This window comes from Bubalus bubalis, chromosome 3, assembly GCF_019923935.1.
Source record: "Bubalus bubalis isolate 160015118507 breed Murrah chromosome 3, NDDB_SH_1, whole genome shotgun sequence".
NCBI classification, from domain to species: domain Eukaryota; kingdom Metazoa; phylum Chordata; class Mammalia; order Artiodactyla; family Bovidae; genus Bubalus; species Bubalus bubalis.
Genome location: NC_059159.1, coordinates 41,123,355 through 41,150,107, shown reverse-complemented (window position 1 = coordinate 41,150,107; position 26,753 = coordinate 41,123,355). Strand labels below are relative to the sequence as shown.

At 45.6% G+C, this 26,753-nt stretch overlaps 1 protein-coding gene and 1 long non-coding RNA gene across 4 annotated transcripts in view; both read left to right on the top strand.

Moving 5' to 3' along the window:
- LOC123465576 overlaps positions 1 to 14,421 on the top strand; it is a 46,749-nt gene extending 32,328 nt beyond the window's left edge. For all 3 annotated transcript variants that reach the window (XR_006640815.1, XR_006640816.1, XR_006640814.1), the window contains exon 2: positions 13,049 to 14,421. This is a non-coding gene — a long non-coding RNA (uncharacterized LOC123465576). The remainder of the gene's footprint in view (positions 1 to 13,048) is intronic.
- Positions 1 to 26,753, top strand: part of NXN (nucleoredoxin) — a 161,036-nt gene that overhangs the window by 73,752 nt on the left and 60,531 nt on the right. The gene's annotated exons all lie outside the window — the stretch shown is intronic.

The following is a 26,753-nucleotide window of genomic DNA, read 5'->3' as shown; positions in this document are numbered from 1 at the left end:
TATTGGGCACCTACCAACGTGGGTAGTTCATCTTTCAGTGTCCTGAAATGACTTAACATGTATTACCATTAATTAACATGTATTACCTACCATTAATTTCACCTCTTTTTGACCTGTTTTTTTACTGACTTATTTGGCTGCATTGGGTCTTAATTGTGGCATGTGGGTTCCAGAGTGTGCAGGCTCAGTAGTTGTGGTGCAAGAACCTAGTTGCTCTATGGCCCGTGGGGTCCCAGCTCCCTGACCAGGGATCAAACTCTCATCCTCTGTGTTGCACAGCTGACTCTTAACTACTGGACCACCACGAAAGTCCCTCTTTTTAACCTTTTTAATGTGACTATCAGGAAATTTAAAATTACATAAGTGGCTCACATTATATTGGGTTGGCCAAAAAGTCCATTTGTGTTTTTAACATATAAAGCAGCAATGGCTAGAACGATTTTCTGTGGTGTTTTAATAGCATAATTTGTGTCTTATACAAATAATATGCCTTTATGTTTTATTCTCCTTCTGGCATATAATCACACCCTCCATTATTTTGGGTGGGGGTGGGTTGATCTGTTTTGAAGACTGCTTTAAGAAGCTTGTAAATTATGGAACTTCCCTGGTGGTCCAGTGGTTAAGACTCTGCACTTACACAGCAGGGGACACGGATTAGTGAGCTAAGAATCCCACATATTGCACGAGTCATGTGCTTCTTTCTTCAAAAGAATTATATGCTTAAAAAAATTTTTTTTATTATTTTAAAAAGAAGCATATAATTTATTTTATAATTTTAATGTAATTTATACGATTTTAATGGCACCACCTTCCAGGGAGGGCTGATTGATTAGCACTGTCCTTCTTTGGGAGCTGTCTATTAGACCCACGGTGCCTCGAGTGTGAGAGTATGAGTTTGTGTGTGAACACACATACATGTGTATGTATGCGTTTGTGTGTGACCAGGAGAGAGGGGGAAGGAGGATGGGAAACAGATTCTCCAGGGCTCTGCCAAATTTTGTGGTCCCCACCCTTTAAGAGTCTGATTCTTGACTGGTGGGGAGTAAAGATTTGGATTCTACCCCCACCTCCCCCTCCCCTTAAAGAAATCCGCCCTGTGGATGAGTCTCTGTGGCTGATGGGAATACACTGAACCAGAGCAGGGAAAAGGCTGAAAATCACCACATTAGAAAGGATCACTTTATAGCCCTCAGCTTGCAGTAGAAAGGACCATGGGGAAGGGTTTTCTTTTATGAGCATTTCCTGATTGGTTTCATCCCGTCCTCTGGTCCCTGGTGGTGATGGGAGGTTAGGGAAGCAGAATCGGTTGTTCACCAGATGGGAGGCCGAAGTCCGGGGGCTCACAGGTGTCTTTCTCCACTAACTGTCCCCGTTCGCAGCCCTCGAGGCCAGGCCTTCCCGGGCTCAGCGGGGCTTACAGCTTAACTGTTAAATCAGCAGATGTTGTGAGGCATGTACAGACAGAGTTTGGTCTAATTCAGTCTAATTATTAAAGTTCTTGGCAGGAATTCTGCGTGAATCACCTCCAGAAAAATTTATATTAAAGTTAATGCTACACCTCTGACTCTGAGCCCACAAAACTGAGAAAACAACTCACGAGTTCTAAGTCCACAAGTGTGGCCTTAAAACCCCCTTGTCCATAGGTGTAGTGACTTTTTCCCACCAACAAAAGCATGTGAATTTTATTAAGAACTTGGAAGGGTGGGGGAGGGCTCCAAGGGGACCTCTCCAGCAGGGAGTTACTCTGATCCTTGAATTGAAGCAGATGTCAGGTCCGCAGGCCATGGGGTCAGACTGCCTGACTTCACATCCTGCCAAGCCCTCTCTGGGTAGTGTGGTTTGGGGCAGGGTCCTTAATCTCTCTGAACCTTAGTGTTCCTCCTGGCAAACGGGCATGATCAAATGCAGAGATTTGTCTAGATACTGAAAATCCATACCGGATACATGAGCTAATGCAGATCCCGCTCATGGCAGAGTGGCAGAGGTGAGCACCTGACGTTGTTAGCACTTGTGTTGCTGGTTGTTGTTGTCGCTCACTGGGCTGCACTGTTCTGGGTGGCAGCACACTGGGTCCCACTCCTGGGCATAGACCCCGAGAAGACCATAATTCAGAGGCACGCGCAGTACACTCCAGTGTTTGTTGCAGCACAGTTGACAATAGCCAGGGCATGGAGACAGCCTAAATGTCCATCAGCAGAGGAACAGATAAAGAAGATGTGGTGTGTGCATTGTGTGTGTGTGTGTGTGTGTGTGTGTGTATATGTTTGTATGTATATACACACACACACAATGGAATATTAGCCATAAAAAGAATGAAATTGGGTCATTTGTAGAGACATGGATGGACCTAGAGTCTGTCATAAGGAGTGAAGTAAGTCAGAAAGAGAAAAATAAATATTGTATATTAATGCATATATGTGGAATCTAGAAAAATGGTACAGATGAACCTAGTTGCAGGGTAGAACTAGAGATGCAAACATAGAGAAAAGATGTGTGGACATGGCAGAAGGGAAAGGGGGGTGGGATGAATTGGGGAATTGACATATATAGCTGCCATGTATAAAACAGCTAGCCAGTGGGGACCTGGAGTACAGTGCAGGGAGCGTAGCTTGGTGCTCCGTGATGACCTAGATGGGTGGGATGGGGCAGGGAAGGGAGATATGAGAGGGAGGGGACGTATGCATACATACGGCTGATTCGCTTCACTGGACAGTAGAAACGATGCAATGTAAAGCAACGATACCCCAATTTTAAAATGGTACGTGTAGACAGGCACCAGTATATGCTGTGCTCCCCTTTCTTCCCTTCCCTCCCTCCTCACTTCTTTATAAACAGCTTTTGGGGGAAAGAAAACGAGCCCTGGGAAGCCCGTGGCATTGCCACCCAATGACAGTTGACTTTGAATAGCCTCCCTTCTCTTCTCAGCCTTGGGGCTGGGGCAGGGCCCAGTGAGGCCGCCTGCTTTTTTGTGTGTCTTTTGTCATCACTGCTCTCCCACTAATCCGTTGGTGCCAGTCTCTATGGAGGGATGCTAAATTTCACCACGATTTTCAGGGTTCAGAGAGACTCTCTGATGACTTCTGCTTGTTGAAGGTCATGAATATCAAATGTTGATGCTTGAAATTAAAAAAAAATTTTTTTTCTATTCCCTTTATAGTTTCTAGCATGATAGAGCTAATGTTGATTTATGCCTGGGATGCATTATAGATATTTGTTCTTTGAATGTGTGGGAGCAGTGAATAACATAAGATTGGTGAGAGGTAAGTGGATAGCAGTAAGACTTGCTCTTGGTTTCAGGTTCACTCTTGACTCATCAGCTGGGGCAAACGCTGCAGGGGTATTTTTGGGAGATGACCATGGAGGCCTGACTGGTCTTGCTGTCCAGCTGTCAGACAGATGGAACTTTCTTAGACCAGGTGTAAATGACAAGTTGAAGGACAAATCCAGTTGAAGTCATATTTAGTTGATGTTTGTTGGGTGCCTACATTTTTGCTGGGCATTGTTCTGGTTTTAATGATGGCGTGTCATTTGATCCTATGACTATGGTCTGAGGTAGGGACCAGAAAGGAAATCAAGATGAGGGCATGTGAAGTCACACCGAGTCAGGACAGAGCTGGGAGGTGAAACCAGGTCTCTTGTTTCCCAGGCCAGGGTTCTTACTTGGCATAAACTGCAGGAGAAGTCAGTGACCACTTCTATGCCAGCTATTGTTATCCCACTTAACTTAGATATCACACCCCCTCCCTCCAAATTGCTGAATTTGGAGAGGCTAAAGTAGAGCTTTCCTGGTAGCTCAGCTGGTAAAGAATCCACCTGCAGTGCAGGAGATCCCAATTCGATTCCTGGGTCAAGAAGATAGGCCTGGAGAAGGGATAGGCTACCCACTCCAGTATTCTTGGGCTTTCCTGGTGGCCCAGATGGCAAAGAATCTGCCTGCAATGAGGGAGACCTGGGTTCAATCCCTGGATTGGGAAGATCCTCTGGAGGAAGGCATGGTAACTCACTCCAGTATTCTTGCCTGGAGGATTCCCTTGGACAGAGGTGCCTGGCCTCTGTCAAATTAGTCCATGGGGTCAAAAAGAGTCAGATACGACTGAGCAGCTTAGCACACACCAAGTAGATGCAAATTAGAATATAGACCTCAGGGACTTCCCGGGTAGCCCAGTGGTTAAGACTTCACTTTCCAGTTGGGGTGGGGTGGTAGACGCGGGTATAGGTTCCATCCATGGTCAGGGAGCTCGGATCCCACATGCCTTGTGGCCAAAAACCAAAATGTTAAAGGGAAGCAATATTGTAATGAATTCAATAAAGACTTTAAAAATGGTCCACATTTTTTAAAAAAAAGAATAGAGACCTGTCTTCTCAAAGTCTATGCTCCTGCCTCAGAACCATCTTGCCTCTCAGAAGATGCTTCCAACCTAACAGATTGGGTCATTTTTAACATCTGTGTAGAGCGATCACAAGCTTTTCAATATTACAAACCTTTCTTTCCTCAAAAAGAAAAAAGGCCGACATTCTTGGCTGTCTTTTTTGTAGACGTTAGCTTTGGAGTGATTTTTGGCTTTGTAAGTAAAGTGCTGAAGTGGAGGCCCAGTCCCAGTGGTAAGAATTTGAAAAATTAATGTCATTCATATTTTCTGAACTGGCAGCTCCCTTTTGCCTGTAAATAAACTCACCACCTCCCCATTCCCACCCAGGGAGGATCCCCAATGCTAGCCAAGGTTTGCCAACAGCCTTTTGTCAGGAAAGAGATTTCCTCCTGACTTTTTTTTTTACCTAATCTGTGACTGGCTGTTTCTACAAGAGGTGGGGAGTGGAGGTGAGGGAAGAACTTAGGTTTCAGAGCCCGATGCCTAGTCCAGTTTTCTGCCTGTGTGACCTTGGGCAAGTCTGCTGCTTCTAAGTCTGTTTGGCCATCTCTGAAACGCTTGTCTGTCCTCTTTAGCTTTTTAGCTATAGCTTTTTAAAAAAGTATATATTTATTTATTTTTGGTTACACTGGTTCTCAATGTGGGGGAACAGCATTGCCCTCCAGGAAACCTGTCATGACCAGGAGAATGTCCTTCAGTGCGCTAGGCAGCCCACACCACAGACACACTATTTGGTTCCTTAAAACCCAGGTTGAGAAACCTTGAGATAGAGGAAGAATGGCCTGGGAGGCTGGGGCGGTACACAGGGGGAGGGAGTACAGGGTCAGGTTGAGGTGGGAACAAAGATGAATCGCTAAAGGAAAGAAAGGGGCAGCTGTGGGCAGGGAGTTATTTGAGAATTGAGTATTGTTCTGAGCTTCTGGAACTTCTAGACGCACAATGTCAAGTCATCCTTAAATAATCGTGCAGCAAAGATTCATTTAACACCGAACTGCAGAGCACCCTGTATTGAAGACGTCTTTGCTAATTACCCTGGGACTGGGCATTATGGAGCTAATAGCTTATGCTGCCCTGTACTTTCTCTATTTTCTTTCAACAATAGCGGAACAAGCAGGATGTCAGTAAGACAGCCCAGCATTTTCCTCCTCTTACTAAATTGAAGTGATTGCCTTTCTCTACCTGACTGATGGGAGAAGAACACATCCGACCCTGGAAGGTGCTTTCAAATAAGAGTGGAGTTTCTTTTTTCTTTCTGGACCACATGGCCCATCCTGTTAATTGAGTGTCCCCAAAGCAGTGTTGAGGAGCCCGTGGTGGCTTTGTTTCCACTTTCCCAGGACGAAGCCAGGCCTCTGTGCTGCAGCCAGGGTGCTCACCCAACTGTGGCCCTCACACCTCCGCCTCCCCTTCCCCAAGACAGAGCATTCAGGTTCTCCAGTGCGCCTGGCTCAGGCTTGTCCGGGACCTGCCAGGAGCTGAAGGTTGTTTTCTTTCTCCCACAGGAAATAATTTTCCTGGGCATGGCAGTCCCGTGTTGCCAATCCCTTGCTTTCACGAAAGCTCACGTGTGTGTGACAGGGGCATTATTGTTGGGCGTGCTGCAGTTTCCATTCCAGATTCCATGTTTATCTGCTGCAGGGATTTTTCTCTGAGAGGCATAATTTAAACAGTAAGGTAGAAGGAGGGACAGATTTGAAAAAAAAAAAAAAGAATAGTCTGCGATTCTGGCAACTAAGAAATGGGGTGAGGGGCAGTCGAGTGGCCACATGCCAGTGGTTGAACCTGGGTCAGCTTCAGTGGCTGGGGCTGTGCTTGGTTCTTAAGGGAGTTTTGAACTAAATGAGAAAGTCCTATTACCAGGAACAGCTTTTTCTATAAAAACAAATGCCAATTCCAGAGAAACTCCCCTGGGCTAGAGTGGATGAGATGGAACCTGGTGGGGACCGGGTAGTTTAATAAATGTTTAGATTCAGTTAAAAATGAAGTCAAAATACAAATAAAGAGAAGAGCTGAAACCATTTAGAGAGCATGGACAGTGTGCCAGGTGCTGGGTTCAGTACTAGAGACATACTTAATCCTCCTCACAGCCCTGAAAATTGTAGGAACGATTCATGAGGCCCGTTTACCAAAAGGTTTAGCCTTGGAAGAAATCGACAGAATGATGTTGGGAGAAATGAGGTCTCCTTGAGCCAGGAAGTATTATTGTACGGGCTTCTGGGTGGTGGTTAATTTCGTGTTGTCCCCACGCTGAGCTTTGTCATGGCAGCGCATGACAGAGCCTTTCAGCACAAACCAGAGCACTTCTCCTGGTTTATGTGTTACCTTCTTACACTTTTCTACTTCTTTGGGGAGCCTATTTTCCCCCTCTTTCTTTTAAAGAAGATGAACTCTAAAGGGAACTATAAAGGGAAGGAGTGAGCAGAAAAGAGGAGAAAGGAAATCAGGCCAGAAGTTAAAAGAGAGAGCTGGTCCTTATTAGTTACCTATTTTATATATAGTAGTAGGTATATGGGCTTCCCTGGTGGCTCAGTGGTAAAGAACCTGCCTGCCAAGGCAAGAGACACGGGTTCAATCCCTGATCCAGGAAGATCCCCTGGAGAAAGAACTGGCAACTCACTCTAGTATTCTTGCCTGGGAAATCCCATGGACAGAGGATCCTGGCAGGCTACAGTCCAAGGGGTAGCAAAAACATCGGACATGACTTAGCAACTAAACGACAACAACAAAGTGTGTATATGTCAATCCCAATCTCGCAAGTTATGAAATACATAACTAATAAGGGCCTCTGTATAGCACAGGGAACTCTACTCGATACCCTGTAATGACTTAGGTGGGAAGAGAATCTAGATCTGCACGTATGTATAACTGATTCACTTTGCTGTACACCTAGAACTAACACAGCATTGTAAACCCGCTGTACGCCAATAAATTTTTGTTTTTAAGTGAGAGCTGGGACTCCAGGGAAAACTCTGGAGTGGCTGGCCGAGTGGGCTGCAGGGGAACCTGTGTTTGTCCTCATTTCAGGTGTGGCGCTGCCCCGCTCTGCCAGGTGGATTTAAATTTCACATGGTCACATCTCCGTTATGCATCCTGCCGGGAGGGAGCATGTTAGCACAGGTCTTATAAAGCAGGGCAGAGTAGACGGGGGCCCCTCTTTCCATCATAACTCTGCCAGAGCCATGAGAGCTGCCAGCAGGAGGATCCCGGATCAGGGAGGGTCAGGTATAGTATTTCGTGTGGCCTCCTGAAAGCCTCAGGCTTGGCTCAGGCTGCTGGACCGTAGAGAGAATTCTTGACAAAGTGAACAGCAAGGAGGGTGTTCTTACCAGAGACTGAACACAGTGGAGAAGGTGTCCCCTTTGAGGCCAGGACAGGAAGGTGGAGTCTCTGTCCAGCCTCTGCCTGGATTTTCCTCAGAGACTTCCTTGCTTTCTCCTCTAACAAGATGTCATTTCAAGGAGTCTCCACAATCCATGTACACTCAGAAAGCTCACCTTCCCACCCTCCCCCTGGACGTGTGACCTGCTACGATGGGACTGCTGCAGTCAACTCAGCAGTGAGCGGGACTCCGTCTGCCCTCCGCAGCAGGGTTCTCAACCCGACGTTTTTGCCCTTTAGGGACATATGACAATGTCTGAAGACTTTTTAAAAAATATTTGACTGCACTGGGTCTTAGCTGTGACACGTGGGATCTAGTTTCCTGACCAGGGATCAAACCCAGGTCCCTGCAGTGGAAGTGTGGTCTTAGCCACTAGATCACCAGGGAAGTCCCTGTCTGGAGACTTTTTTAAAAATTAAACTTTATTTAGGGCAGTTTTAGATTTATAGAAAAATTGAGCAGAAAGTAGGAAATCCCCATTTATACCTTTTTTTACCCCAGGTCTTCTGTTATTCAGTTCAGTTCAGTTGCTTATTCATGTCCGACTCTTTGCGACCCCATGTACTGCAGAACTCTATGCCTCCCTGTCCATCACCAACTCCTGGAGCTTGCTCAGACTCATGTCCATCGAGTTGGTGATACCTTCCAACCATCTCATCCTCTGTCATCTCCTCCTCCTCCCGCCTTCAATCTTTCCCAATATCAGGGTCTTTTCCAGTGAGTCAGTTCTTCACGTCAGGTGGCCATAGTACTGGATTTTCAGCTTCAGCATCAGTCCTTCCAATGAATATTCAGGACTGATTTCCTTTAGAATGGACTGGTTGGATCTCCTTGCAGTCCAAGGGACTCTCAAGAGTCTACTTCAACGCCACAGTTCAAAAGCATCAATTCTTTGGTGCTCAGCTTTCTTTATAGTCCAACTCTCACATCCATACTTGACTGCTGGAAAATCATAGCTTTGACTAGATGGACCTTTGTTGGCAAAATAATGTCTCCTCTCTGCTTTTAAATATGCTGTCTAGGTTGGTCACAGCTTTTTTTCCAAGGAGTAAATGTCTTTTACATGGCTGCAGTCACCATCTGCAGTGATTTATTCCTGTTATTAACATCTTGCATTGAAATGGTATATTTTAAATTTGTTTTCTTTTTAATTGGAGTAAATTGCTTTATAATGTTGTGTTCATTTCTGTTGTACAACAGCATGAATCGGCTATATGTATACATATATACCTTCCCTCTTGAGCCTCCCTCATTTGTTGAACAAATGTCGTACAATGTGGTACAATTGATGAACCAACACTGATAATTTATTTAAAGTCCATTGTTTACCAAAGGTAACACTTGCAATTCTGTAGGTTTAGGTTTTGACTGATGCATAAAATGACATGTACCCCCCATTACAATAAGTACAGAATAGTTTCACTGTCCTAAAATCTCCCATGATTTCTGGAGACTTTTTTGGGGGGGAATGTGTCCTTATTGCAGCATGAGGGATCTTAGTTCCCTGACCAGGAATTGAACCCTTGCTCCCTGCAGTGGAAGTGCAGAGTCCTAATCATTAGACCACCAGGGAATTTCCCCCGGAGACATTTCTGATAGTCACAACTGGGAGAGTGCTGCTGACATCCAGTGGGCAGAGGCCAGGAATGCTGCCAAATGTTCTGTAATGCACAAGACGATGCCCTAATGAAAAGCCAGTAGTGCCAAGACTGTGAAACCCCGCTGTACACACTTGTGCAGGTGGTGTTGTGTGTGCGGTGGACATGAGGGTCGTCAGGCTCCAGGGCTGCAGAGGAACCTGGCATTTTGGATGGTGGGAGGCCTGGCTGTGCATTGGCAGCGAAGAGGGAAGATGTGGAAAGTCCTGAGGAGAAAATGAACTGTAACTTGCAGGCAGCATTTCAGCTGTAATCACTCACACATATTGCTTTAACTCTCACCCTCTTAAATTCAAACCCTGAGGCCTGAGTCCAATTAAAATGCCCCAAATTATAATTACTGGGTTGTGCATGGTGGGGTTAGCTTAGGTTACTCTCAAATTAAATGCAGTCGGAGCATCCAGAACTAAAAGCCCAAGTCTTGGGTTCAGATCCCCTGTATTTAAGCAATGTCAGTGATTTCTCACTGCTTCCGTTTCTTCTTCTGAAAAGGAAAACAGTTGTCTTTCTTGTCTTGACTTAGAGTGTGTTTATGAATTGCTCTATGCTGTGTACTACACTGTGCTTCCCTCCTAGACCAGTTGGTAAAGAATCTTCCTGCAATGCAGGAGACCTGGGTTTGATTCCTGGGTTGGGAAGATCCCCTGGAGAAGGAAATGGCAACCCACTCCAGAATTCTTGCCTGGAAAATCCCATGGACAGAGGAGCCTGGGGGCTGCAGTCCATGGGGTGGCAAGAGTTGGACACGACTTAGCGACTAAATCACCACCACCACTGTGAGCTTTTGTGACGCCATTGTGTTATGGGCAGCAAGACATACTGTTAAAGAATTAATTAATTAGAAATTTCCCAAGGAGTGGCATTTTTATTCTGGAAAGGGCTTATTCGGGGCTTCCCTTCTGGCTCAGTGGTAAAGAACTCACTTGCCAGTTGAGGAGACACAAGTTTGATCCCTGGTCCAGGAAGATCCCACATGCCACAGAGCAACTAAGCCAGCGCATTGCTACTACTGAGCCCACTAGCCACAGAGCCTGTGCTCTGCAGCAAGAGAAGCCACCGCAATGAGAAGCCCCCTCTGTCCACAATTAGAGAGCAGTGCCCACGCAGCAACGAAGACCCAGCACAGCCAAAAATAACTAACTAACTAAATAATATATATATATATATTTTTTTTTTAAAAGAAAAGGGCTTACGTGGATGCTGAGGTTTGTGGGCGAGAGTGGTAAGCTATAAGATGACTGCTTTTCAAGACGAGATTTATAAGGGAAAAAAATACAAGGTTTATAAAAGTCAGCAATTCCTGCAAATGGAGGGCTTGTGCTCAAGAATCGGGTGGCGTGGCTTACACGGGTCCTGCAGACCTCTCATCGCTCCCTAAAGTCTTGTCATGTGGCGGCAAGGCCTTTATTCCTTTGATAGGCCTGGGAGGAGAATCAAAAAACCAAGCTCACTCCCTTAGAGAAAGTAAATATGGATAAAGAGAAATTGTCCTGTTCCTAAATTACCTCCTCCACCCTCATCTTCCTGAAGTCATAAAACACTAAATATAACCAGAAAAATGATCTTTTAAAAAAAAAAAGAAAAACTTCTTTTGTGGGTGGGTCTTTGGGCTGGAGAGGGAAAAGCTTTACAGAACAAAAAGCTTCCAACCAAGGCATGTAAAACAAATTTTATTAAAACATTAATTATCTCCCACCTGCTGGTACCTTGTGAAGTTCAGAGGAAAAGGGCTAATTGAGAACAGCATTTGATGTTCAGGAGAGTTGCTGGGCTCTTTCCTCTCCTTAAAAGGGATTTGTTCTTAATCAAGATTATTTCCTAATAAGTAGGTCCACACACTGAGTTCGCGTTTGCATTTTTTTGATAGTTTAATTAAGATCCTTCACACGTGCGGTGTCGACTTTGGTTGTTTCAAATTTAATGTCTTGGAAGCCTAGACCTTAGGTTTGAGGCATCGGTCTTTAGTGATAAGGGCTCATGAACTGGCCGTAGTCACGTCCCAAGTATCCTTGGCCTTAAACTTGAAACCCCAGGCTTCACTCTCATTTTGCATCCTGCAGCCCCACAGGAGTCACCCGTCTGCATTTCTCATGTAATTCCACCTTCCCACCGTTGGCCTTTTGACCTGAATTGCAGAATCAGTCCAGGTATCCGGGCTCAGAGCTTTTCAGTGTGTTGCAACTACAGTATCTTCAGCTCCTATTCAGCACTTAGTGGTCAGGTGACTGATGGGCGGAGGAGCTGAGATTTGAACTTCTTTCCTGACTGGAATCAAGCCTTTAGCCAGAAGGCTGTCCTGCTTTCTCTTGCTGTTCCCCACAAAGACTTAGAAACTAACTCCCACTTTCTGAATCTTGTTTTTATGAGTCTGGAATTTTGAGTGGATCCATCAAAGTTTATTTATATTCCAGTGTATCAAGAAAGTCCTTTGACATCCCAGCTGTATTTTTTCATTGTGATTGATAATAACAGTTGTCTAAAGACTTTGGAGCTCTCTCTCTTTTTTTTTTTTTAATCTCGCTGAACTTTCTCCAGCCTTGTTCTAAGACGTGCATTCTCTCTCCTCTCTCTCCCTTTTATTACAAGCTCCTTTCGCCCAGTCTGGTCTCCTTTTCTATGCCTTTGAATGGCATCTGTGCCACATCCCTGATAGGTGGTTATCAGCCCAGGTTGAAGGGGAAGGAACACTTCCTGAGCATCTGCCATGCCCCAGACACTTTCTGAACATGGATTATCGCCCCTAGTTTCCTCAGCAACCCTGTGATAGCTGTAAACTGTCTTACGAACAAGGGAACTGAAGCTTGGAAAGGTTCAGTGTTTAGCTCAGGACCTCATGGCCGGTGCGGTGTTACCGAACAAGGATTCAAAACCAGGGCTCTGTGACATCAGCCTACGTTCTTTCGACTTGACTCTGCTTCTTTCCACTTGACTGTGCTTCTTTCCATTGCATGGGAATTGGGTTTAATGGCATTTTGCTTTTCCTTAGGGAAGAGAGGCAGAGAAGGCTTATAGAAACACATGGAAGACCTTGTTCTTCCCCACCTCCCCAGAAGCCAGAGGCCATCTCAGTAATGGAGGTTCACTTCCATCAAGGGGGTGGAAGCACTGGGTCATGTAGCTGCTAGGCTAGCATACGCGTTCTTTGTATTTTTGTTTATCTATGGCTAGTGCTGACAAAACAGATTCTTTTCTTGGCCTCATCACTCAGGAGAAGTGAGCTGTAGGATTTTAGTGAACAGAGTAGAGGACTAAAATGCCTGTGATTTGAAAAATCTCCAAATACCTGGTGCAGAAGAATGTGTCCTTGGTGACTTGGTGACAAGAGCTTCCTGCATCCCACTCGTGAATTGCACACTGCCCTGTTGCACAGAATTCTGCACATACCCTCTCCTCCCCGCCATCCATCCCTCACTGCTGTGGTCTCTTCCCTGCGAGGGTACCAACCAGTCCACCAACCAGTATTTATTGAGCTCCTGCTAGATAAAAGTTGGTTTGTTGTGCCCAGACTGTCTGGCAAAAATGTCAGAATACATAATAGACCATGATCAAGGCATTCTTCCTTTTGATTTAGGTCAGGATTCAAAGCGCCCAGAGGAGTAAGAGCTATTATTTCTCTACCTTCTGTACGTCATGTCTTTCAGGATCACAGGAAAGGATTTTGATCCACTTTCTAGAACTGAAGCCTTCAGGATCCAGCCATTTCCCTTCAGAGCCTTAAAAGTCATTGTGCCATTGAGACTTGATTTCCTGCCCTTGTGTCCCTTTTTCCTGCTGATTTACCCTGCTCCTCCCTGGAATCCCTGGCTGTTCCCTCACCACAGTGACTTCTAGTAGCCTAGCAACATTGATCTCGTGGAGCAAAGCCACCCAGGTACTGCTGGCCCTGCCAAGGAGAGATCACGTGAAGGTGTCAGGTAGCCAGCAAAATATATCTCCTTGGACTAGATATTCCTTTGGCTTGGTAAGGGCAAACCTCTTTAGTCCAGCCTGGATGTGAGGGGACCTTCTGCTTGTTTTATTGATTTTTTTTTTTTTAGCCAAAGCAATGTTAGCAGAGCCAAGAATAATGCTGGAAAGATTATGCACAAGATCATGGTCTTGCACAGTTTCCTGACAGTGGTCCAGCCTGCCGTCCACTTGGGACCCGAGAGCTTCGGTTGAGAAACCCTGCGCTGCGATCAGAATGTGATGGATCTGAACACAAGCCTTTAGCTTCTGATGGACCCTGCCTCATGCCAGCCTCTTGCTGCCTTTTATGTGGCTCCCAGCCAGGAGTTTTGAGCTGTGTTCAGAGTCTTTGTTTAGGATTTCCTAAGGGACATCAGAGGCTTCCCAAGTGAAGCAGTGGTAAAGAACCCACCTGCCAACGCAGGAGACACAAGAGATGTAGGTTCAATCTCTGAGTCGGGAAGATCCCCTGGAGAAGGAAATGGCAACCTACTCCAGTATTCTTAACTGGAAAATTCCATGGACAGAAGAGCCTGGTGGGCTATGGTCCATGGGGTAGCAAAGAGTTGGATACAACTGAGCGCGCGTGCACACACACAAGGGACATCAAAAGCATGTCCCCAGGTGGGCACAGAGCCTGTCTTCAGAATGAAGCATCTGCAAAAAGAAAAGGAAAAGACTGTTTGATTCCAGAGACTATTCATGGCTGAGAAATGGAAGACTGGAAGCAAGTGATGCTGTGTGGAATCCTTAAACCCTTCTTAGTGTCTGCCTCCTGCTCAGACCTGCACATCTTGTGACTACAGTCACTATCTAAGCCTTGCCCGATCTGTGTGGGACCTGTCATCCTGGGAAGACCCTTTCCTTGGGACTCTCTCTTGTACCCCCTCATCCCACCCAGTAAACATGGCTTAGGACTGCTTTGTCTGAACTGTCCCTCTTACCCCTGAGATGACACTTGCCAGACTCCTCTTTCATACACACTTCAGTTATTCTTCCTTGTCTTCAGCTGTATATCTGTTGGGAAAACCCCACGTGTTAATAAACAGCGAGTTTTAAAACATCATTTTCATCGTGTCTAGAAATTACAAGTACAGGACAGTGGGCAACCCTGGCAAGCAGTGTGTATGACTGTTACCAAACTAGGATCAGCCAGCTCTCCACGAGGATCTGCAGTTTACCAGCTGACTTTATTGGGGTGGATTAAGCAGATGTGAGAGTGTGGCAACTATGTTTTTGATTTCTGGTCCCCTAGGATTTAGATTGGTGCTTTGGATACAGCTGCTTACGAATTTTCAGCACATGTTCTAGAAACATGTTTTACTAGGACCTCCAGAGGCGATGAGACATCATCTCAAGCTGGTTCATTGAGTCATAAGGGGCCATCCTTCCCTTTTCTGGTATCTGACTGTCTGTATCCCCATCCAGGACACTGTGTTTCCTCATTATCTAGGGGACTAGAATCCAGATTAGGAACCAGAGGGATTTTTAGAAAGGCAGGTGGGTGGAGAGGTGGGGGTATATGACCACTGAATTTCTGTCCCCCAGGCTGTGCTGGGCCTGCTCCTGGTACTTGCTTCTGTGAACCCTGATTTTCTCTACTTGTTGCTGACCACACCCCACATCACCACTCACAGTGCCCCAAGTCTTTCTTTAGATGTACAGTAAGTCCCCTATATATGAGTTCAGTTCCAAGAGCACCCTCATAAGTCCAATTTGTTCTTCAATCCAACAAAATTAGCCTAGGTACCCAACTAACACAATTGGCTACAGAGTACCTGGTGTCTCAGGCAGTAAAGAATCTGCTTGTAGTACAGGAGACCCGGGTTCGATCCCAGGGTTGGAGAGATCCCCTGGAGAAGGAAATGGCAACCCACTCCAGTGTTCTTGCCTGGAGAATCCCATGGACAGAGGAGCCTGGTGGGCTACAGTCCATGGGGTTGAAAAGAGTCGGACACGACTGAGCGACTCACACCGTACTGTAATAGGCTTACAGTACTGTTTACACAGATAACACATAAAAAGCAAAAGCAAAAACTGTAACACTTCTAATCTTACAGTGGAGTACCTTGAGAAGTACCGACTGCTTCTATGCCTGCTTCTGGACATCCTGGGCTTGAAATAAAGATACTGTACCACTGTGTGATACAGTATACCATACGGTTGCTGCTGCTGCTAAGTCGCTTCAGTCGTGTCTGACTCTGTGCAACCCCATAGACGTCTGGCAGCCCACCAGGCTCCCCCGTCCCTGGGATTCTCCAGGCAAGAACACTGGAGTGGGTTGCCATTTCCTTCTCCAGTGCATGAAAGTGAAAAGTGAAAGTGAAGTCGCTCAGTCGTGTCCGACTCTCAGCGACCCCATGGACTGCAGCCTACCAGGCTCCCCCATCCATGGGATTTTCCAGGCAAGAGTACTGGAGTGGGGTGCCATTGCCTTCTCCATACCATACGGTACTGTACAGTAAAGCACACAAAAGCACAACCACCTGCAGAGGGTGCATGCTCGTGACAGTGTACGCCAGACGTGTGAACTAAGGGGATTAGACACGTGAACCGCGTGTTCAAACCTCTGAAAGTTTGCAACTTGAAGGTTCACATGTAAGGGACTTACTGTGCTCACCCGACTCACCAGGTTGAGGTCCGTGGCCTTGCTGCCCTCGTTTTTGTACCTTGACCTCTGGGCTTCCGTCTCCCCTGAACTTGTCTGTTCAGGAATTTCTGGTTTTCCCGGGGTTGTGACTGCTCTGGGGACAGGATTCCTGAGCTTGTCCTCATAGGTGGTCTCCCTGGAGGGGAGGTTTAGTGTCTTCACCCAGGATGTTTATGGCCACCTTTTTTCTTTCTTTAGCCTGAGGTCAGGAAGGTGCTGTAGGAGTTTGGAGCTGTGGATGTCATCCAGGAACAAAGACTACTTTTACAACAGCCAGGCTTCTGCCCAGGGAGCTCAAGGGAGAAAAGGAGAGAGGAGGAGAGACCTCAGCTGTGAACAGGGTGTTTCCATGACTGAAAAACTAAGATTCAGTAACAGAGGGTCAGGCTCCTTTATCCAGATCGGCTCTCTTCTTCACCACAGTCTTTCCCTTCCTGTTCTTGTTGGCCCAGTCCCTGCACGTGTTGGTATGAAGGACCAATGAGTGGGAAGCAAAGAGAAAAATAGTCCTTTTTATTTTTTAAATTTAAAAATGGGAAATTTATGTTCTGTGAATTGATATCCAAGACCCAGTGGAGGGAGGAAGAGGCGAGATCTTTTCTTAGAGATCTTTCTCTCACCCACCCACCCTTCCTCAGGAGAGATGAAACCATCCACTCCCACCTTCCTCCTGGTGCTCCAGGGCCTGGCTTCTAGGGACTGTGCTGGCTTGTATCTCATGGTCACCCATGACCAAGCAGAGTCCAGTTCTCTTTCCTCACAAGCTCTGGGTTCTGCAGGCTCCATGCTCCATGGAATCCCAGTTCCAACGGCCCAGCTCTGTGCTTCCTATCACCTCTCGGGAGGATGCGAGCTGATTGCCTCCTCATGTCCTCAGCGGCCAATAGAATCCACCTCGCCTTCAACAAACAGCTTCCCACAAGTGTTCTCTAGGTCCTCAAGCCTCCCGGCTTCTCCTCCCAGAATGACCTGCAGCACACCCCCGTCCCTTCAGGCGATGCTCACGTGAAACATTCTCTCCTGGGTTCTCCGTTCTTACCTGCTGTAAACATACTGTGATTATATCCCTCGTTCTCTCGAAATTCGATACATTAAGTCCAGTTCTTCACTCTAACTTGTAGCCCCAGGATGGGTCTGAGCAGGTAGAAATGTGTGATGTGTGGGGTAAGCAGAGTTGGAGACCTGCTATTCAGCCCTTTGGCAGCTGCCTGGTGGCACAGAACAGACCCCACTCCGGCCTCTCTCCTGTTGCTGCTCATTGAGCGACCTCAGCAAGGCCATCACAGAGTCACAGTGAGTCATGGTTTCCCATTCTACAAAAAGGGGATCTACAGCCATATAGAAAGCGAAAGTGTTAGTCACTCAGTCGTGTCTGACTGTTTGTGACCCCATGAACTATATAGCCTGTCAGGCTCCTCTGCCCACGGAATTCTCTAGGCAAGAATACTGTAGTGAGTTGCCATTTCCTTCTCTAGGGGATCTTCCCAACTCAGGGATCAAACCTTCGTCTCCTGCCTTGCAGGTGGATTCTTTACCATCTGAGCCACCAGGGAAGCCCACATCCATATAACAGTGACTCAAAAAACATTGTCTCAAGTTTGGGATTGACTTGTCACACTGCTATAATTAAAATGGATAACCAACAAGGATCCACTGTATAGCTCAGGGAACTCTGCTTAATGTTAGGTGGCAGCCTGGATGGGAGGGAAGCGTGGGCTACATATACATGAGGGAATGGATGCATGTATATGAATGGCGAGTCCCTTTGCTGTCCCCTGAAACTGTCACAACATTGTTAATTGACCACACTCCAGTGTGAAATGAAAAGTTAGAAAAACGTTGTCTTGGGGGAGCAACAAGGTTTTCCATTTTGTCTTCTGGGGAAGCAATGTGGTAATGGGCAACAAGGTAGGTTTTTGGCATCAGAACTCCTTTCTGTTCTACTTTTACTATTCCACGGCTCTGATTCCTTAAATAAAGTTACTTAACCTCTCTGAACCTCATTTTTCTTGTCTGTAAACATGGGGCTGATGACGATGTGGCAGCGGTTAAATTATGTGAGAGGCCAGGGCAATGCAAGGTATACAAGAGGCACCTCATACGAGGTGATTGTAAGGAGCTTGGTTGTTGGGGCACTAGAGACACTTGACAGTTGGGTGTGGCAAGTGACTTAACCCTGGAAAATCTTTTGGGTACTGTTGAGTTTTGCCAGCAAGCCAGGTAACAGTATCGGTGTCTTCCCTGGATGTCCTGGATGTTCACTTTGCTCTTCAAGGTAAGTGAAGTGCAAGTCACTCAGTTGTGTCTGATTCTCTGCGACCCCATGGACTATATAGTTCATGGAATTCTCCAGGCCAGAATCCTGGAGTGGTTAGCCGTTCCCTTCTCCAGGGCATCTTCCCAACCCAGGGATTGAACCTAGGTCTCCCGCATTGCAGGCGGATTCTCTACCAGATGAGCCACAAGGGAAGCCCAAGAATACTGGAGTGGGTAGCCTATCCCTTCTCCAGGGGATCTTCTTGATCCAGGAATTGAACTGGGGTCTCCTGCAATGCAGGTGGATTCTTTACAAACTGAGCTAACAGAGAAGCCCAAATGACATGCAAACCATTTCAGGCCTTCACTATGCAACCTTCATTCATTCACCAGAGTTAAGCTAGTTCCTGTATTTTCCTAGTGCTTGAAAAGGTACTGGCTGAACACAATAACCACTATTTATGGTTGAGTCCGTATGGACAAAAGAAGCCCAAGCATCACTGTGCAGAGTGATGATTACTACTAAATGAGCTCATGTGTGTAACACACTCACACCAGTACATGGCCTGGTCATGTGAGCTGTTTTGTAAGCATACACTCTCCATTCCAGCGTTAAGAGGATGTCTAAGGCTGAGGACCAAGGAGGGCTGCTTTGGAGAGAGGCTTGTGCGAATAGGTGGTGCTTGATCTGTCTTAGGGAAGAATAGGGGCTCAACAGGTGCACAGGTGTGAAGATGGGGGTGGGGAGCATTGAGTGGGAGGAGGGTTCTCCAGGCAGATGTAACTGCCGAAGCAAAGAGCTGTTTGATGCACGAAAGTGATGGACTGCCTTCACTTATCTAGCTGAGGAATTTGGTCTTTATCCTCAGGGTGTCTGGGGATGATAAAAGGATGTTTTCTTTTTTTTTTCCTTTTCTTTTTAAATTATTTTTTTAATTAGAGTATAGTTGCTTTGTAACGTGTTGTTTCTGCTGTACAACAAAGTGAATCAGCTATTTGTATACGTAAATCCCCTCCGTCTTGAGCCTCCCTCCTCCCCCCAGCCCCATCCCACCCCTCTGGGTCATCACAGGGCACTGAGCTGGGCTCCCTGTGCTCACAGCAGCCTCCCACTGGCTGGCTGTTTTACACATGGCAGTTGTATATACATCAATGCTACTTTCTCAAATTCGACCTGCCCTCAATAAAAGGATGTTAAGTAGAGTTTTGTTTTTGGATAAGGACAGATTGGGGGACCAGCCTGGAAATGGTTGGGAGGCAGATGTAGTAACCTGGATCCAAACTTCCACTAAGGCAGTTGGGGTGGAGGGCAGGCAGGGGATGGGGTCATGGGGGTAGGGTGGATTCAGGAGGGGAAGTGACTGAGTAGACAGGAGGAAGAGGGAAGCGTGGGGCTGGACTCCCGGTCTTCTGGCGTGGGAAACCAGGTGGAGGCTTGTTGGTGCCATTTACCGAGACCAGGAACAATAGCAGAGAAACACAGGGACGGGAGGTGTTCACTGGTGGGAAAGGGAACACGCCCAGCTGGAAGGTGCCACGTGTTCACTCTGCAATTCTCAATTACTTACCCCTGTGTGCTTAGTTGCACAGTCGTGTCTGACTCTTTGCGACCCTATGGACTGTAGCCCACCAGGCTCCTCTGTCCATGGGATATTCCAGGCAAGATACTGGAGTGGGTTGCCATTTCCTCCTCCAGGGGATCTTCCCGGCCCAGGGATCGAACCCACGTCTCCTGTGTCTCCTGCATTGTTGGATGGATTCTTTACCACTGAGCCACCTGGGAAACCCCACTTACACCCAGACCAAGGAACAAATGTTTGGTTTTTCTTTTTGGCATAAGTTTGTGTGTGTGTGTGTATAACTTAATACAATAAAACACACAGGTCATAAGCATTCAGTTCAATGTGTTTGGACAACTGTTATGTAAATATCATTCAAAACAAGGTGTAGAACATCTCCGATTTTTGTAGAAAGTGCCCTGACACTCCTCTCCCCGACCCTTACCCCATCACTTTTCTTCTCCTGCCACTATACTTTAGTTTTCCCTGTTCTAAAATGTCATGTAAATGGAATCACACCTAGGCATTTAAGGTCCATAAGGATAGTCCCTGTTGTTGCGTCTATCAGTAGTGTGCTCTTTGTTATCCCTGAGAATATTCCACTGAATGAGCACTCAGGTCACAGCTTCTCCGTTCTTCTGCAGATAGAGCTGTGAATTATTTCCAGTTTGGGGTTGGGGGGGACTGCTATAAACATTTTTCTAGAATTCTCTTTATGGCTAGGTTTTCCATTTTCCGTGGGTGAATAACATGAGTAGTATGGTAGGGTTATAGAGTAAATGTATATTTATGTTGATAACAGTTCTTCAGGGTAGTTGTACCATCTTATCCCCCCACCAGCAGTGTTTTCGATTTGTTCCAGCTCCTCACCAGCATTTGGTGTTGCCAGTCTTTACTTTTTGCTGTTCTGTGTGTGAAGTGGGTTTAATTTGCTTTTCCCTGATGACTAATGATGTGGTAAACCTTTCCATATGCTTATTTGGCCATCTGCCTATCTGTTTTTTGAAGTGTCTATTCAAATCCATTGCCCATTTTTTATCAGGGTGTTGTTCATCTTTTTATTGTTGATTTGTAAAAGTTCTTTATGTAGTCCGGGTAGGAATTCTTTGTCAAATACACATTTCATACGTTTTTGGTTTAAATTTTTTTGTTTTTTTTTGGCTACACCAGTCAGTATGTGGGATCTTAGTTCCGTGACCAAGGATAGAACCCTCACCCCTGGCATTGGAAGTACAGAGTCTTAACCACTGAAACACCAGCGAAGTCCCTGTTTTTGGATTTAATATCACTTGGTTCTACCCATTTAGAGGCACTAAACACTAGAGGCATTTTCAGATTCTTGTCAGGAAGTTTTAAGATGTCACATACTTTAGTTATTATAATCACTTATTTTTATTGTTGGAAATAACAATAGAATGTAGATTTTGCCTTCTGTTCTAGCTTTGCCATTCAGTGACTCTAGCTCCATAAAAGTCACTTAACCTCTCTGAACCTCACTTTTCTCATATATGAACATAGCAGTGGTGATGATGCCCATCTCTCAGGGCTGTTTTGGAGATTAAATGCAATTATGTGTATGAGGGCCACTGTTCCTGACTCTTGCAGGTGGGGATTTGGGCTGAGCTCTGCCCACGCAGGCACAGCTGGGAGGGGGGTTCAGGATGGGTTTTAATATAATAAAATTTTATAAAAAAAAAAATGGATTGTAAATTCCAAACTTCAAATCTCACAGTGGAGAAAATATTGTAATTGAACTCTCATGTGTCCAGCCTCAATGGTTCACAGCCCAGTACTATTTCATTCATAGCCACCTACACTAACATTTCCTCCCTGGCTTACTTTGAAGCAAGTCCCAGATGTTATATCATTTCCATCATGACTGTTTTGGTGTGTATTTCTAAAAGATAAGGACTCCTTCAAAACATACATGCACACAACCAAAATGTCATTATTACACCTTAAAAATTAATGACTCTGTAGTAATACTGTGTTATTTTTTATGGTTTATTTGAATGACTTGTCTAAATTTTGATCATCACAACAAGCTAGCTCCCTTTTATCCTTATGGCTCTTCTTTTTTTTTTATCAAAAATTTTTTAAAAAGTTGAAGTATGGTTGATTTACAGTATTGTGCCAATCTGTGTGGTATACTCAGATATACACATACGTCCATTCCTTATTTCTTTTCTTTTCCATTATGGTTTATCCCAGGAGACTGGATATAGTTCCGTGTGCTATACAGTAGGACCTTGTTTATCCATTCTAAATGTAATAGTTTGCGTCTACCAGCCGCAAACTCCCAGTCCATCCCTCGTCCCCACTCCAGCCCCGCTGCACCACTCTCCCCCTTGGCAACCACAACTGTGTTGTTCTCTATGTCTGTGAGGCTGTTTCTGTTTTTGTAGATAAGTTCATTTGTGCTTACTGGTGCTTCTTGAACTTGTATATAGGCTCTTTGGAGTCATATATTCTGCAGTTCAGCTGTCTGATTCCCCTTCACTTTTGAAAAATATTTATTTAACTATGAAAATTTATGTATATATGTAGTATTTGGCTGAGCTGGGTCTTATTAATAGTTGCAGCATGTGCTATCTTTAGTTGCAAACTCTTGGTTGTGGCATGTGGGATCCAGCTCCTTGACCAGGGATTGACTCTAACCTGGGCCGCCTGCCTTGAGAGCATGGAGTCGTAGCCACTGGACCACCAAGGAAGTGCCTCTTCACTGTTTTTCTTAAAACCTTTATATCCAGTATAACATACATCCAGAAAGGTACAAAAGACATAAATGCACAAGTTGATGCATTATTATAAAGTGAACTCCCAGGTTCAGTTCAGTTCAGTGGTTCACTCGTGTCTGATTCTTGGCAACCCCATGGACTGCAGCACACCAGGCCTCCCTGTCCATCACCACCTCCTGGAGTTTACTCAAACTCATGTGCATTGAGTCAGTGATGCCATCCAACCATCTCATCCTCTGTTGTCCCCTTCTCCCCCCACCTTCAATCTTTCCCAGCATCAGGGTCTTTTCAAATGAGTCAGCTCTTCGCATCAGATGGCCAAAGTATTGGAGTTTCAGCTTCAGCATCAGTCCTTCCAATGAATATTCAGGACTGATTTCCTTTAGGATGGACTGGTTGGATCTCTTTGCAGGTAACTGCATCTAAATCAAGAAATAGACCCTTGTCAGACCCTCAGAGCCTCCTGTGTACCCCTCTCCTTGCACAAACGCCTCCTCGCCTTCACCCTGACTTTTATGGAGATCACTTTCTTGCCTCCCTCAAGAGTTTTCAACCTAAGTGTGCTTCCCTAAGCACTGTGATTTAGTTTTGCCTGTTTGGAAGCTTTATATAAGTAGAATTATTTATTAATCTAAGAATGAAGTCACATTTGTCACCCTTTTCATTTAGAATGAGTGCTTTTGTGTCAGAACTCTTTCAGCACACTGAGATTTTCATTCCTGTTTTTTCTTTCACCTTCTGTTATTTTGGACAAGCTTCATTGTCCTGCCTTTCACGTTTAGGCTCTTTTTCACTTTTTGGACCTATTTTCAACCTCACTTTTCACAAGAAGTCATTCCACAACCATTCAGACTCTAGCTGATTGTCCTTTGTTCTCACACCTCACTCCAATACCTGACACTTTCTGAGTGTGAGCAGAGGCGGGGTTTATGCCTCCTGGCAGAGAAGGAGCAGAAAGGGAGGGAGAACTTTTGACATGTTTGAACCAATGGACCCTGATCTGAGCACTGGCTCCATAACCCTGGTTATGGGACCTAATGGAGAAGGGGACTCATGTCAGATAGCCATATCCTATTTTCATATTTTAAAAAAATCATTTGACCATACCACATGGCATGTGGGATCTTAGCTCTCTGACCAGGGATCAAACCCATGTCTCCTGCATTGGCAGCATGGAATCTTGACCACTGGACTTCCAGGGAAGTCCCTAGCCTTATCCTATTTTCAGACCAAATGCCCTGATTAGTTTCCAGTTGGAAATACCTGTTTTTCATAGTCAGCTTACTCTTTTGGCAGAAAGGATGCTTGGTTCCTGGAGAAGGCAATGGCACCCCACTCCAGTACTGTTGCCTGGAAAATCCCATGGATGGCGGAGCCTGGTAGGCTGCAGTCCATGGGGTCGCTAAGAGTCGGACACCACTGAGCGACTTCACTTTCCACTTTTCATGTATTGGAGAAGGAAATGGCAACCCACTCCAGTGTTCTTGCCTGGAGAATCCCAGGGACGGAGAACCCTGGTGGGCTGCAGTCCATGGGGTCACACAGAGTCGGACACGACTGAAGCGACAGCAGCAGCATGCTTGGTTCCTGAATTTGTATAAGGAATTTGACCAATAGACCCCCAGCTCTGCTCCCTTGGGGAAGGGGGGTTCACCTTCTCTTTTCCTTGCTTTTCCCTTTCCCTAGCCCCTTCCCCTCCTGCCGCAGCCCTCCCATTATTGGGTCTTTATGTGTGCAGCTCACAGTCACTTGGAGGGCTCCGTGGCTTTTCTGTGGCCTCCTTATATTGAGTCTGATTGTTTGGTTTTAATCAGAAAAATAAACACTTATTTTGAATTTTCTCCCTGACCTATCTGAGCCAGGTTCAAAAGATCTTTTTTTTTTTTTTTTTTTTTTTTAACTCTACCACATGTGAATTACAGGAAATGATCTCCTGTTGGGGAAATGGGTCATTTCCAAGATTTTTCTCTCCAGGAAAATTGTAACTTATTAGTTTACTAAGAACTGCTCAAACAGGCAACAAAGAAGCACTTATTAAGATATTTTCTCCTTTTATGTGTTCCTAATCACAATCTAATCATAAACCTCACTCCTGGTAGTTAATCCAAAGTTATTTAATTAAATTCTTTAACTTTACATATGAGGAAATTAAAAAAAAAAACAAAAAACCCTATACAACATACACAAAAGAGAGAGAGAATGGTTTTCTCAAGGGTTTGGGTTGCCTTCAGAGACCAGGATTAGGAATTTTGCCCTGAACAATAAGACCATCCCCTTCGCTCCGTAATGATTTTTTAAAAATCACCATGAACTCATTTTTTAAAACATTTCTTGCATGAAACCTCATCCTTGAGTTTGGTGCATCTAAAGATTTGCTTGGAATAATAGTGGAATTTCTCTCCTTAACCAAACAAAATATGGCTCAGAGATTCTACTTGAAAGATGAATTGGTCTTAATGTCATTTTGTTCGTCATTTTCTTCTTGGACCTAAACAGTGCTTCACCACAGTGGGTATTGTGGTTGAATTCCATACCTGTGAGAGAAGCTTCTAGAGACCTTTGGCTTAAAACGCACATACTTAGCCAAGTTCTTTCTTCTGAATCATGCTTTTTGCTGACCCTCTTGCTAGAGGCCAAAAAGAGGCAGTTACAGGAAGCACTTCACTAGGAGCTCAGAATGTAGCCACCCAAGTGGGGAAGGGTGACACCCCACGCATCGCTCAGCCTGTGGTGTCCTCAGCTGGTTGCTGGCGAGGCCTCTGGTTGTCTTACTCCGCTGCCTTTACCTGTCTGTCTTCCACTTTGTTTTCTCCTCCTCTCTCTACCCACCCATTTTTTCTTTCGTGCGTTCATTCAACAAATAGTTGAGCTTTCAACTGGTTCTACTGGCTTTTTTATTTTTTAATAATTGTATTTGTGTGTTGTTTATTTTGGGCTGTGCTGGGTCTTCGTTGCTACGCAGGCTTTCCCCTGGTTGTGGGGAGCAGAGGCTACTCTTTGTTTCGGTGTGCAGGCTTCTCATTGCGGTGGCTTCTCTTGTTGAGGAGCATGGGCTCTAGGGCACACGGGCTTCAGTCGTTGGGGCACGTGGCCCACTAGGGTGGTCCCCAGGCTCTACAGCACAGACTCGATAGTGGTGGTACACAGGCTTAGTTGCTCTGCAGCATGTGGGATCTTCCTGGATCAGGAATTGAACCTGTATCTCCTTCATTGACAGGCAAATTCTTTATCACTGTGCTACCAGGGAAGCCCTCTACCTGCTTTTTAAGGCTCTGGTTAGCTCTGATAACAGGGTTATACTGACCGTTTACCCAAGCTACAAACCTTGGCATTTCTCAGCTCACTTCCCCCATTCTCCGAATCTAACTAGATCCCAGCGCCGTTGTTTCAAGTAATCTCTTAACTAGTCCACGACCTCCATTCTCATACACTGCACAAGTCCTAGGATGACCTTTCTACAACATCAGTTGTCCATATCACTGCCCTGCATACAGACCTTTATTGTTGATGGATTAAGTCCAGAACTCCTTGGCATGGATGCCAAGGCCTCCTACCACTGAGCCCACCTTGACACCACCCTCTACCATGCAAATCTGCTCCAGAGAGCCTCAAACCACCTCTGTGCCTTTGTGCATGCTGATTCCTCCACTGGGAATGGCCTTCTCACCTGCTCTGTTCAGTGAAGTTGTGCTCAAAGTAAGCTGTATACATTCATTGTCCCTGCATCTGTCACCAACTCTAAGAAGCCTTCCCTCCACTGTGTTTATCCCTTGGCTCTACAGATCTCCATTAGGCATTCATCGCCTGTATTCTCATTAATTCTTGTCTGTCTCCCCATCCAGACTGTGTCCCCAGTGTGCAGCCCAGGTTTTCTAGGTCTGGCTTCATTTCCTATACTTGGTTTCACTGATGACATCAATTAGAGTTAGGCTCGTCAGTCCACATGGCTTCGGGCTCACCCTGTCCCACTGCTCCCCACCCTCCTCACTAGCCTCTAATGCTTTGTATTCCACCGTCCTGAAAACTTGCAGTTCCCCTCAAACGTGCTGCACTTTACCCTGTCTCTTGCTCTGTCTTGGATGCCTTCCCCCGTCCTGCTCATGACCTGCCTAATAAAATCCAGTTCATTCTTCAAAAAGCAGCTCAGTTGTCTCTTCCTCCTTCCCCTTCACTTGCTCTAACTTGTAACAAGATT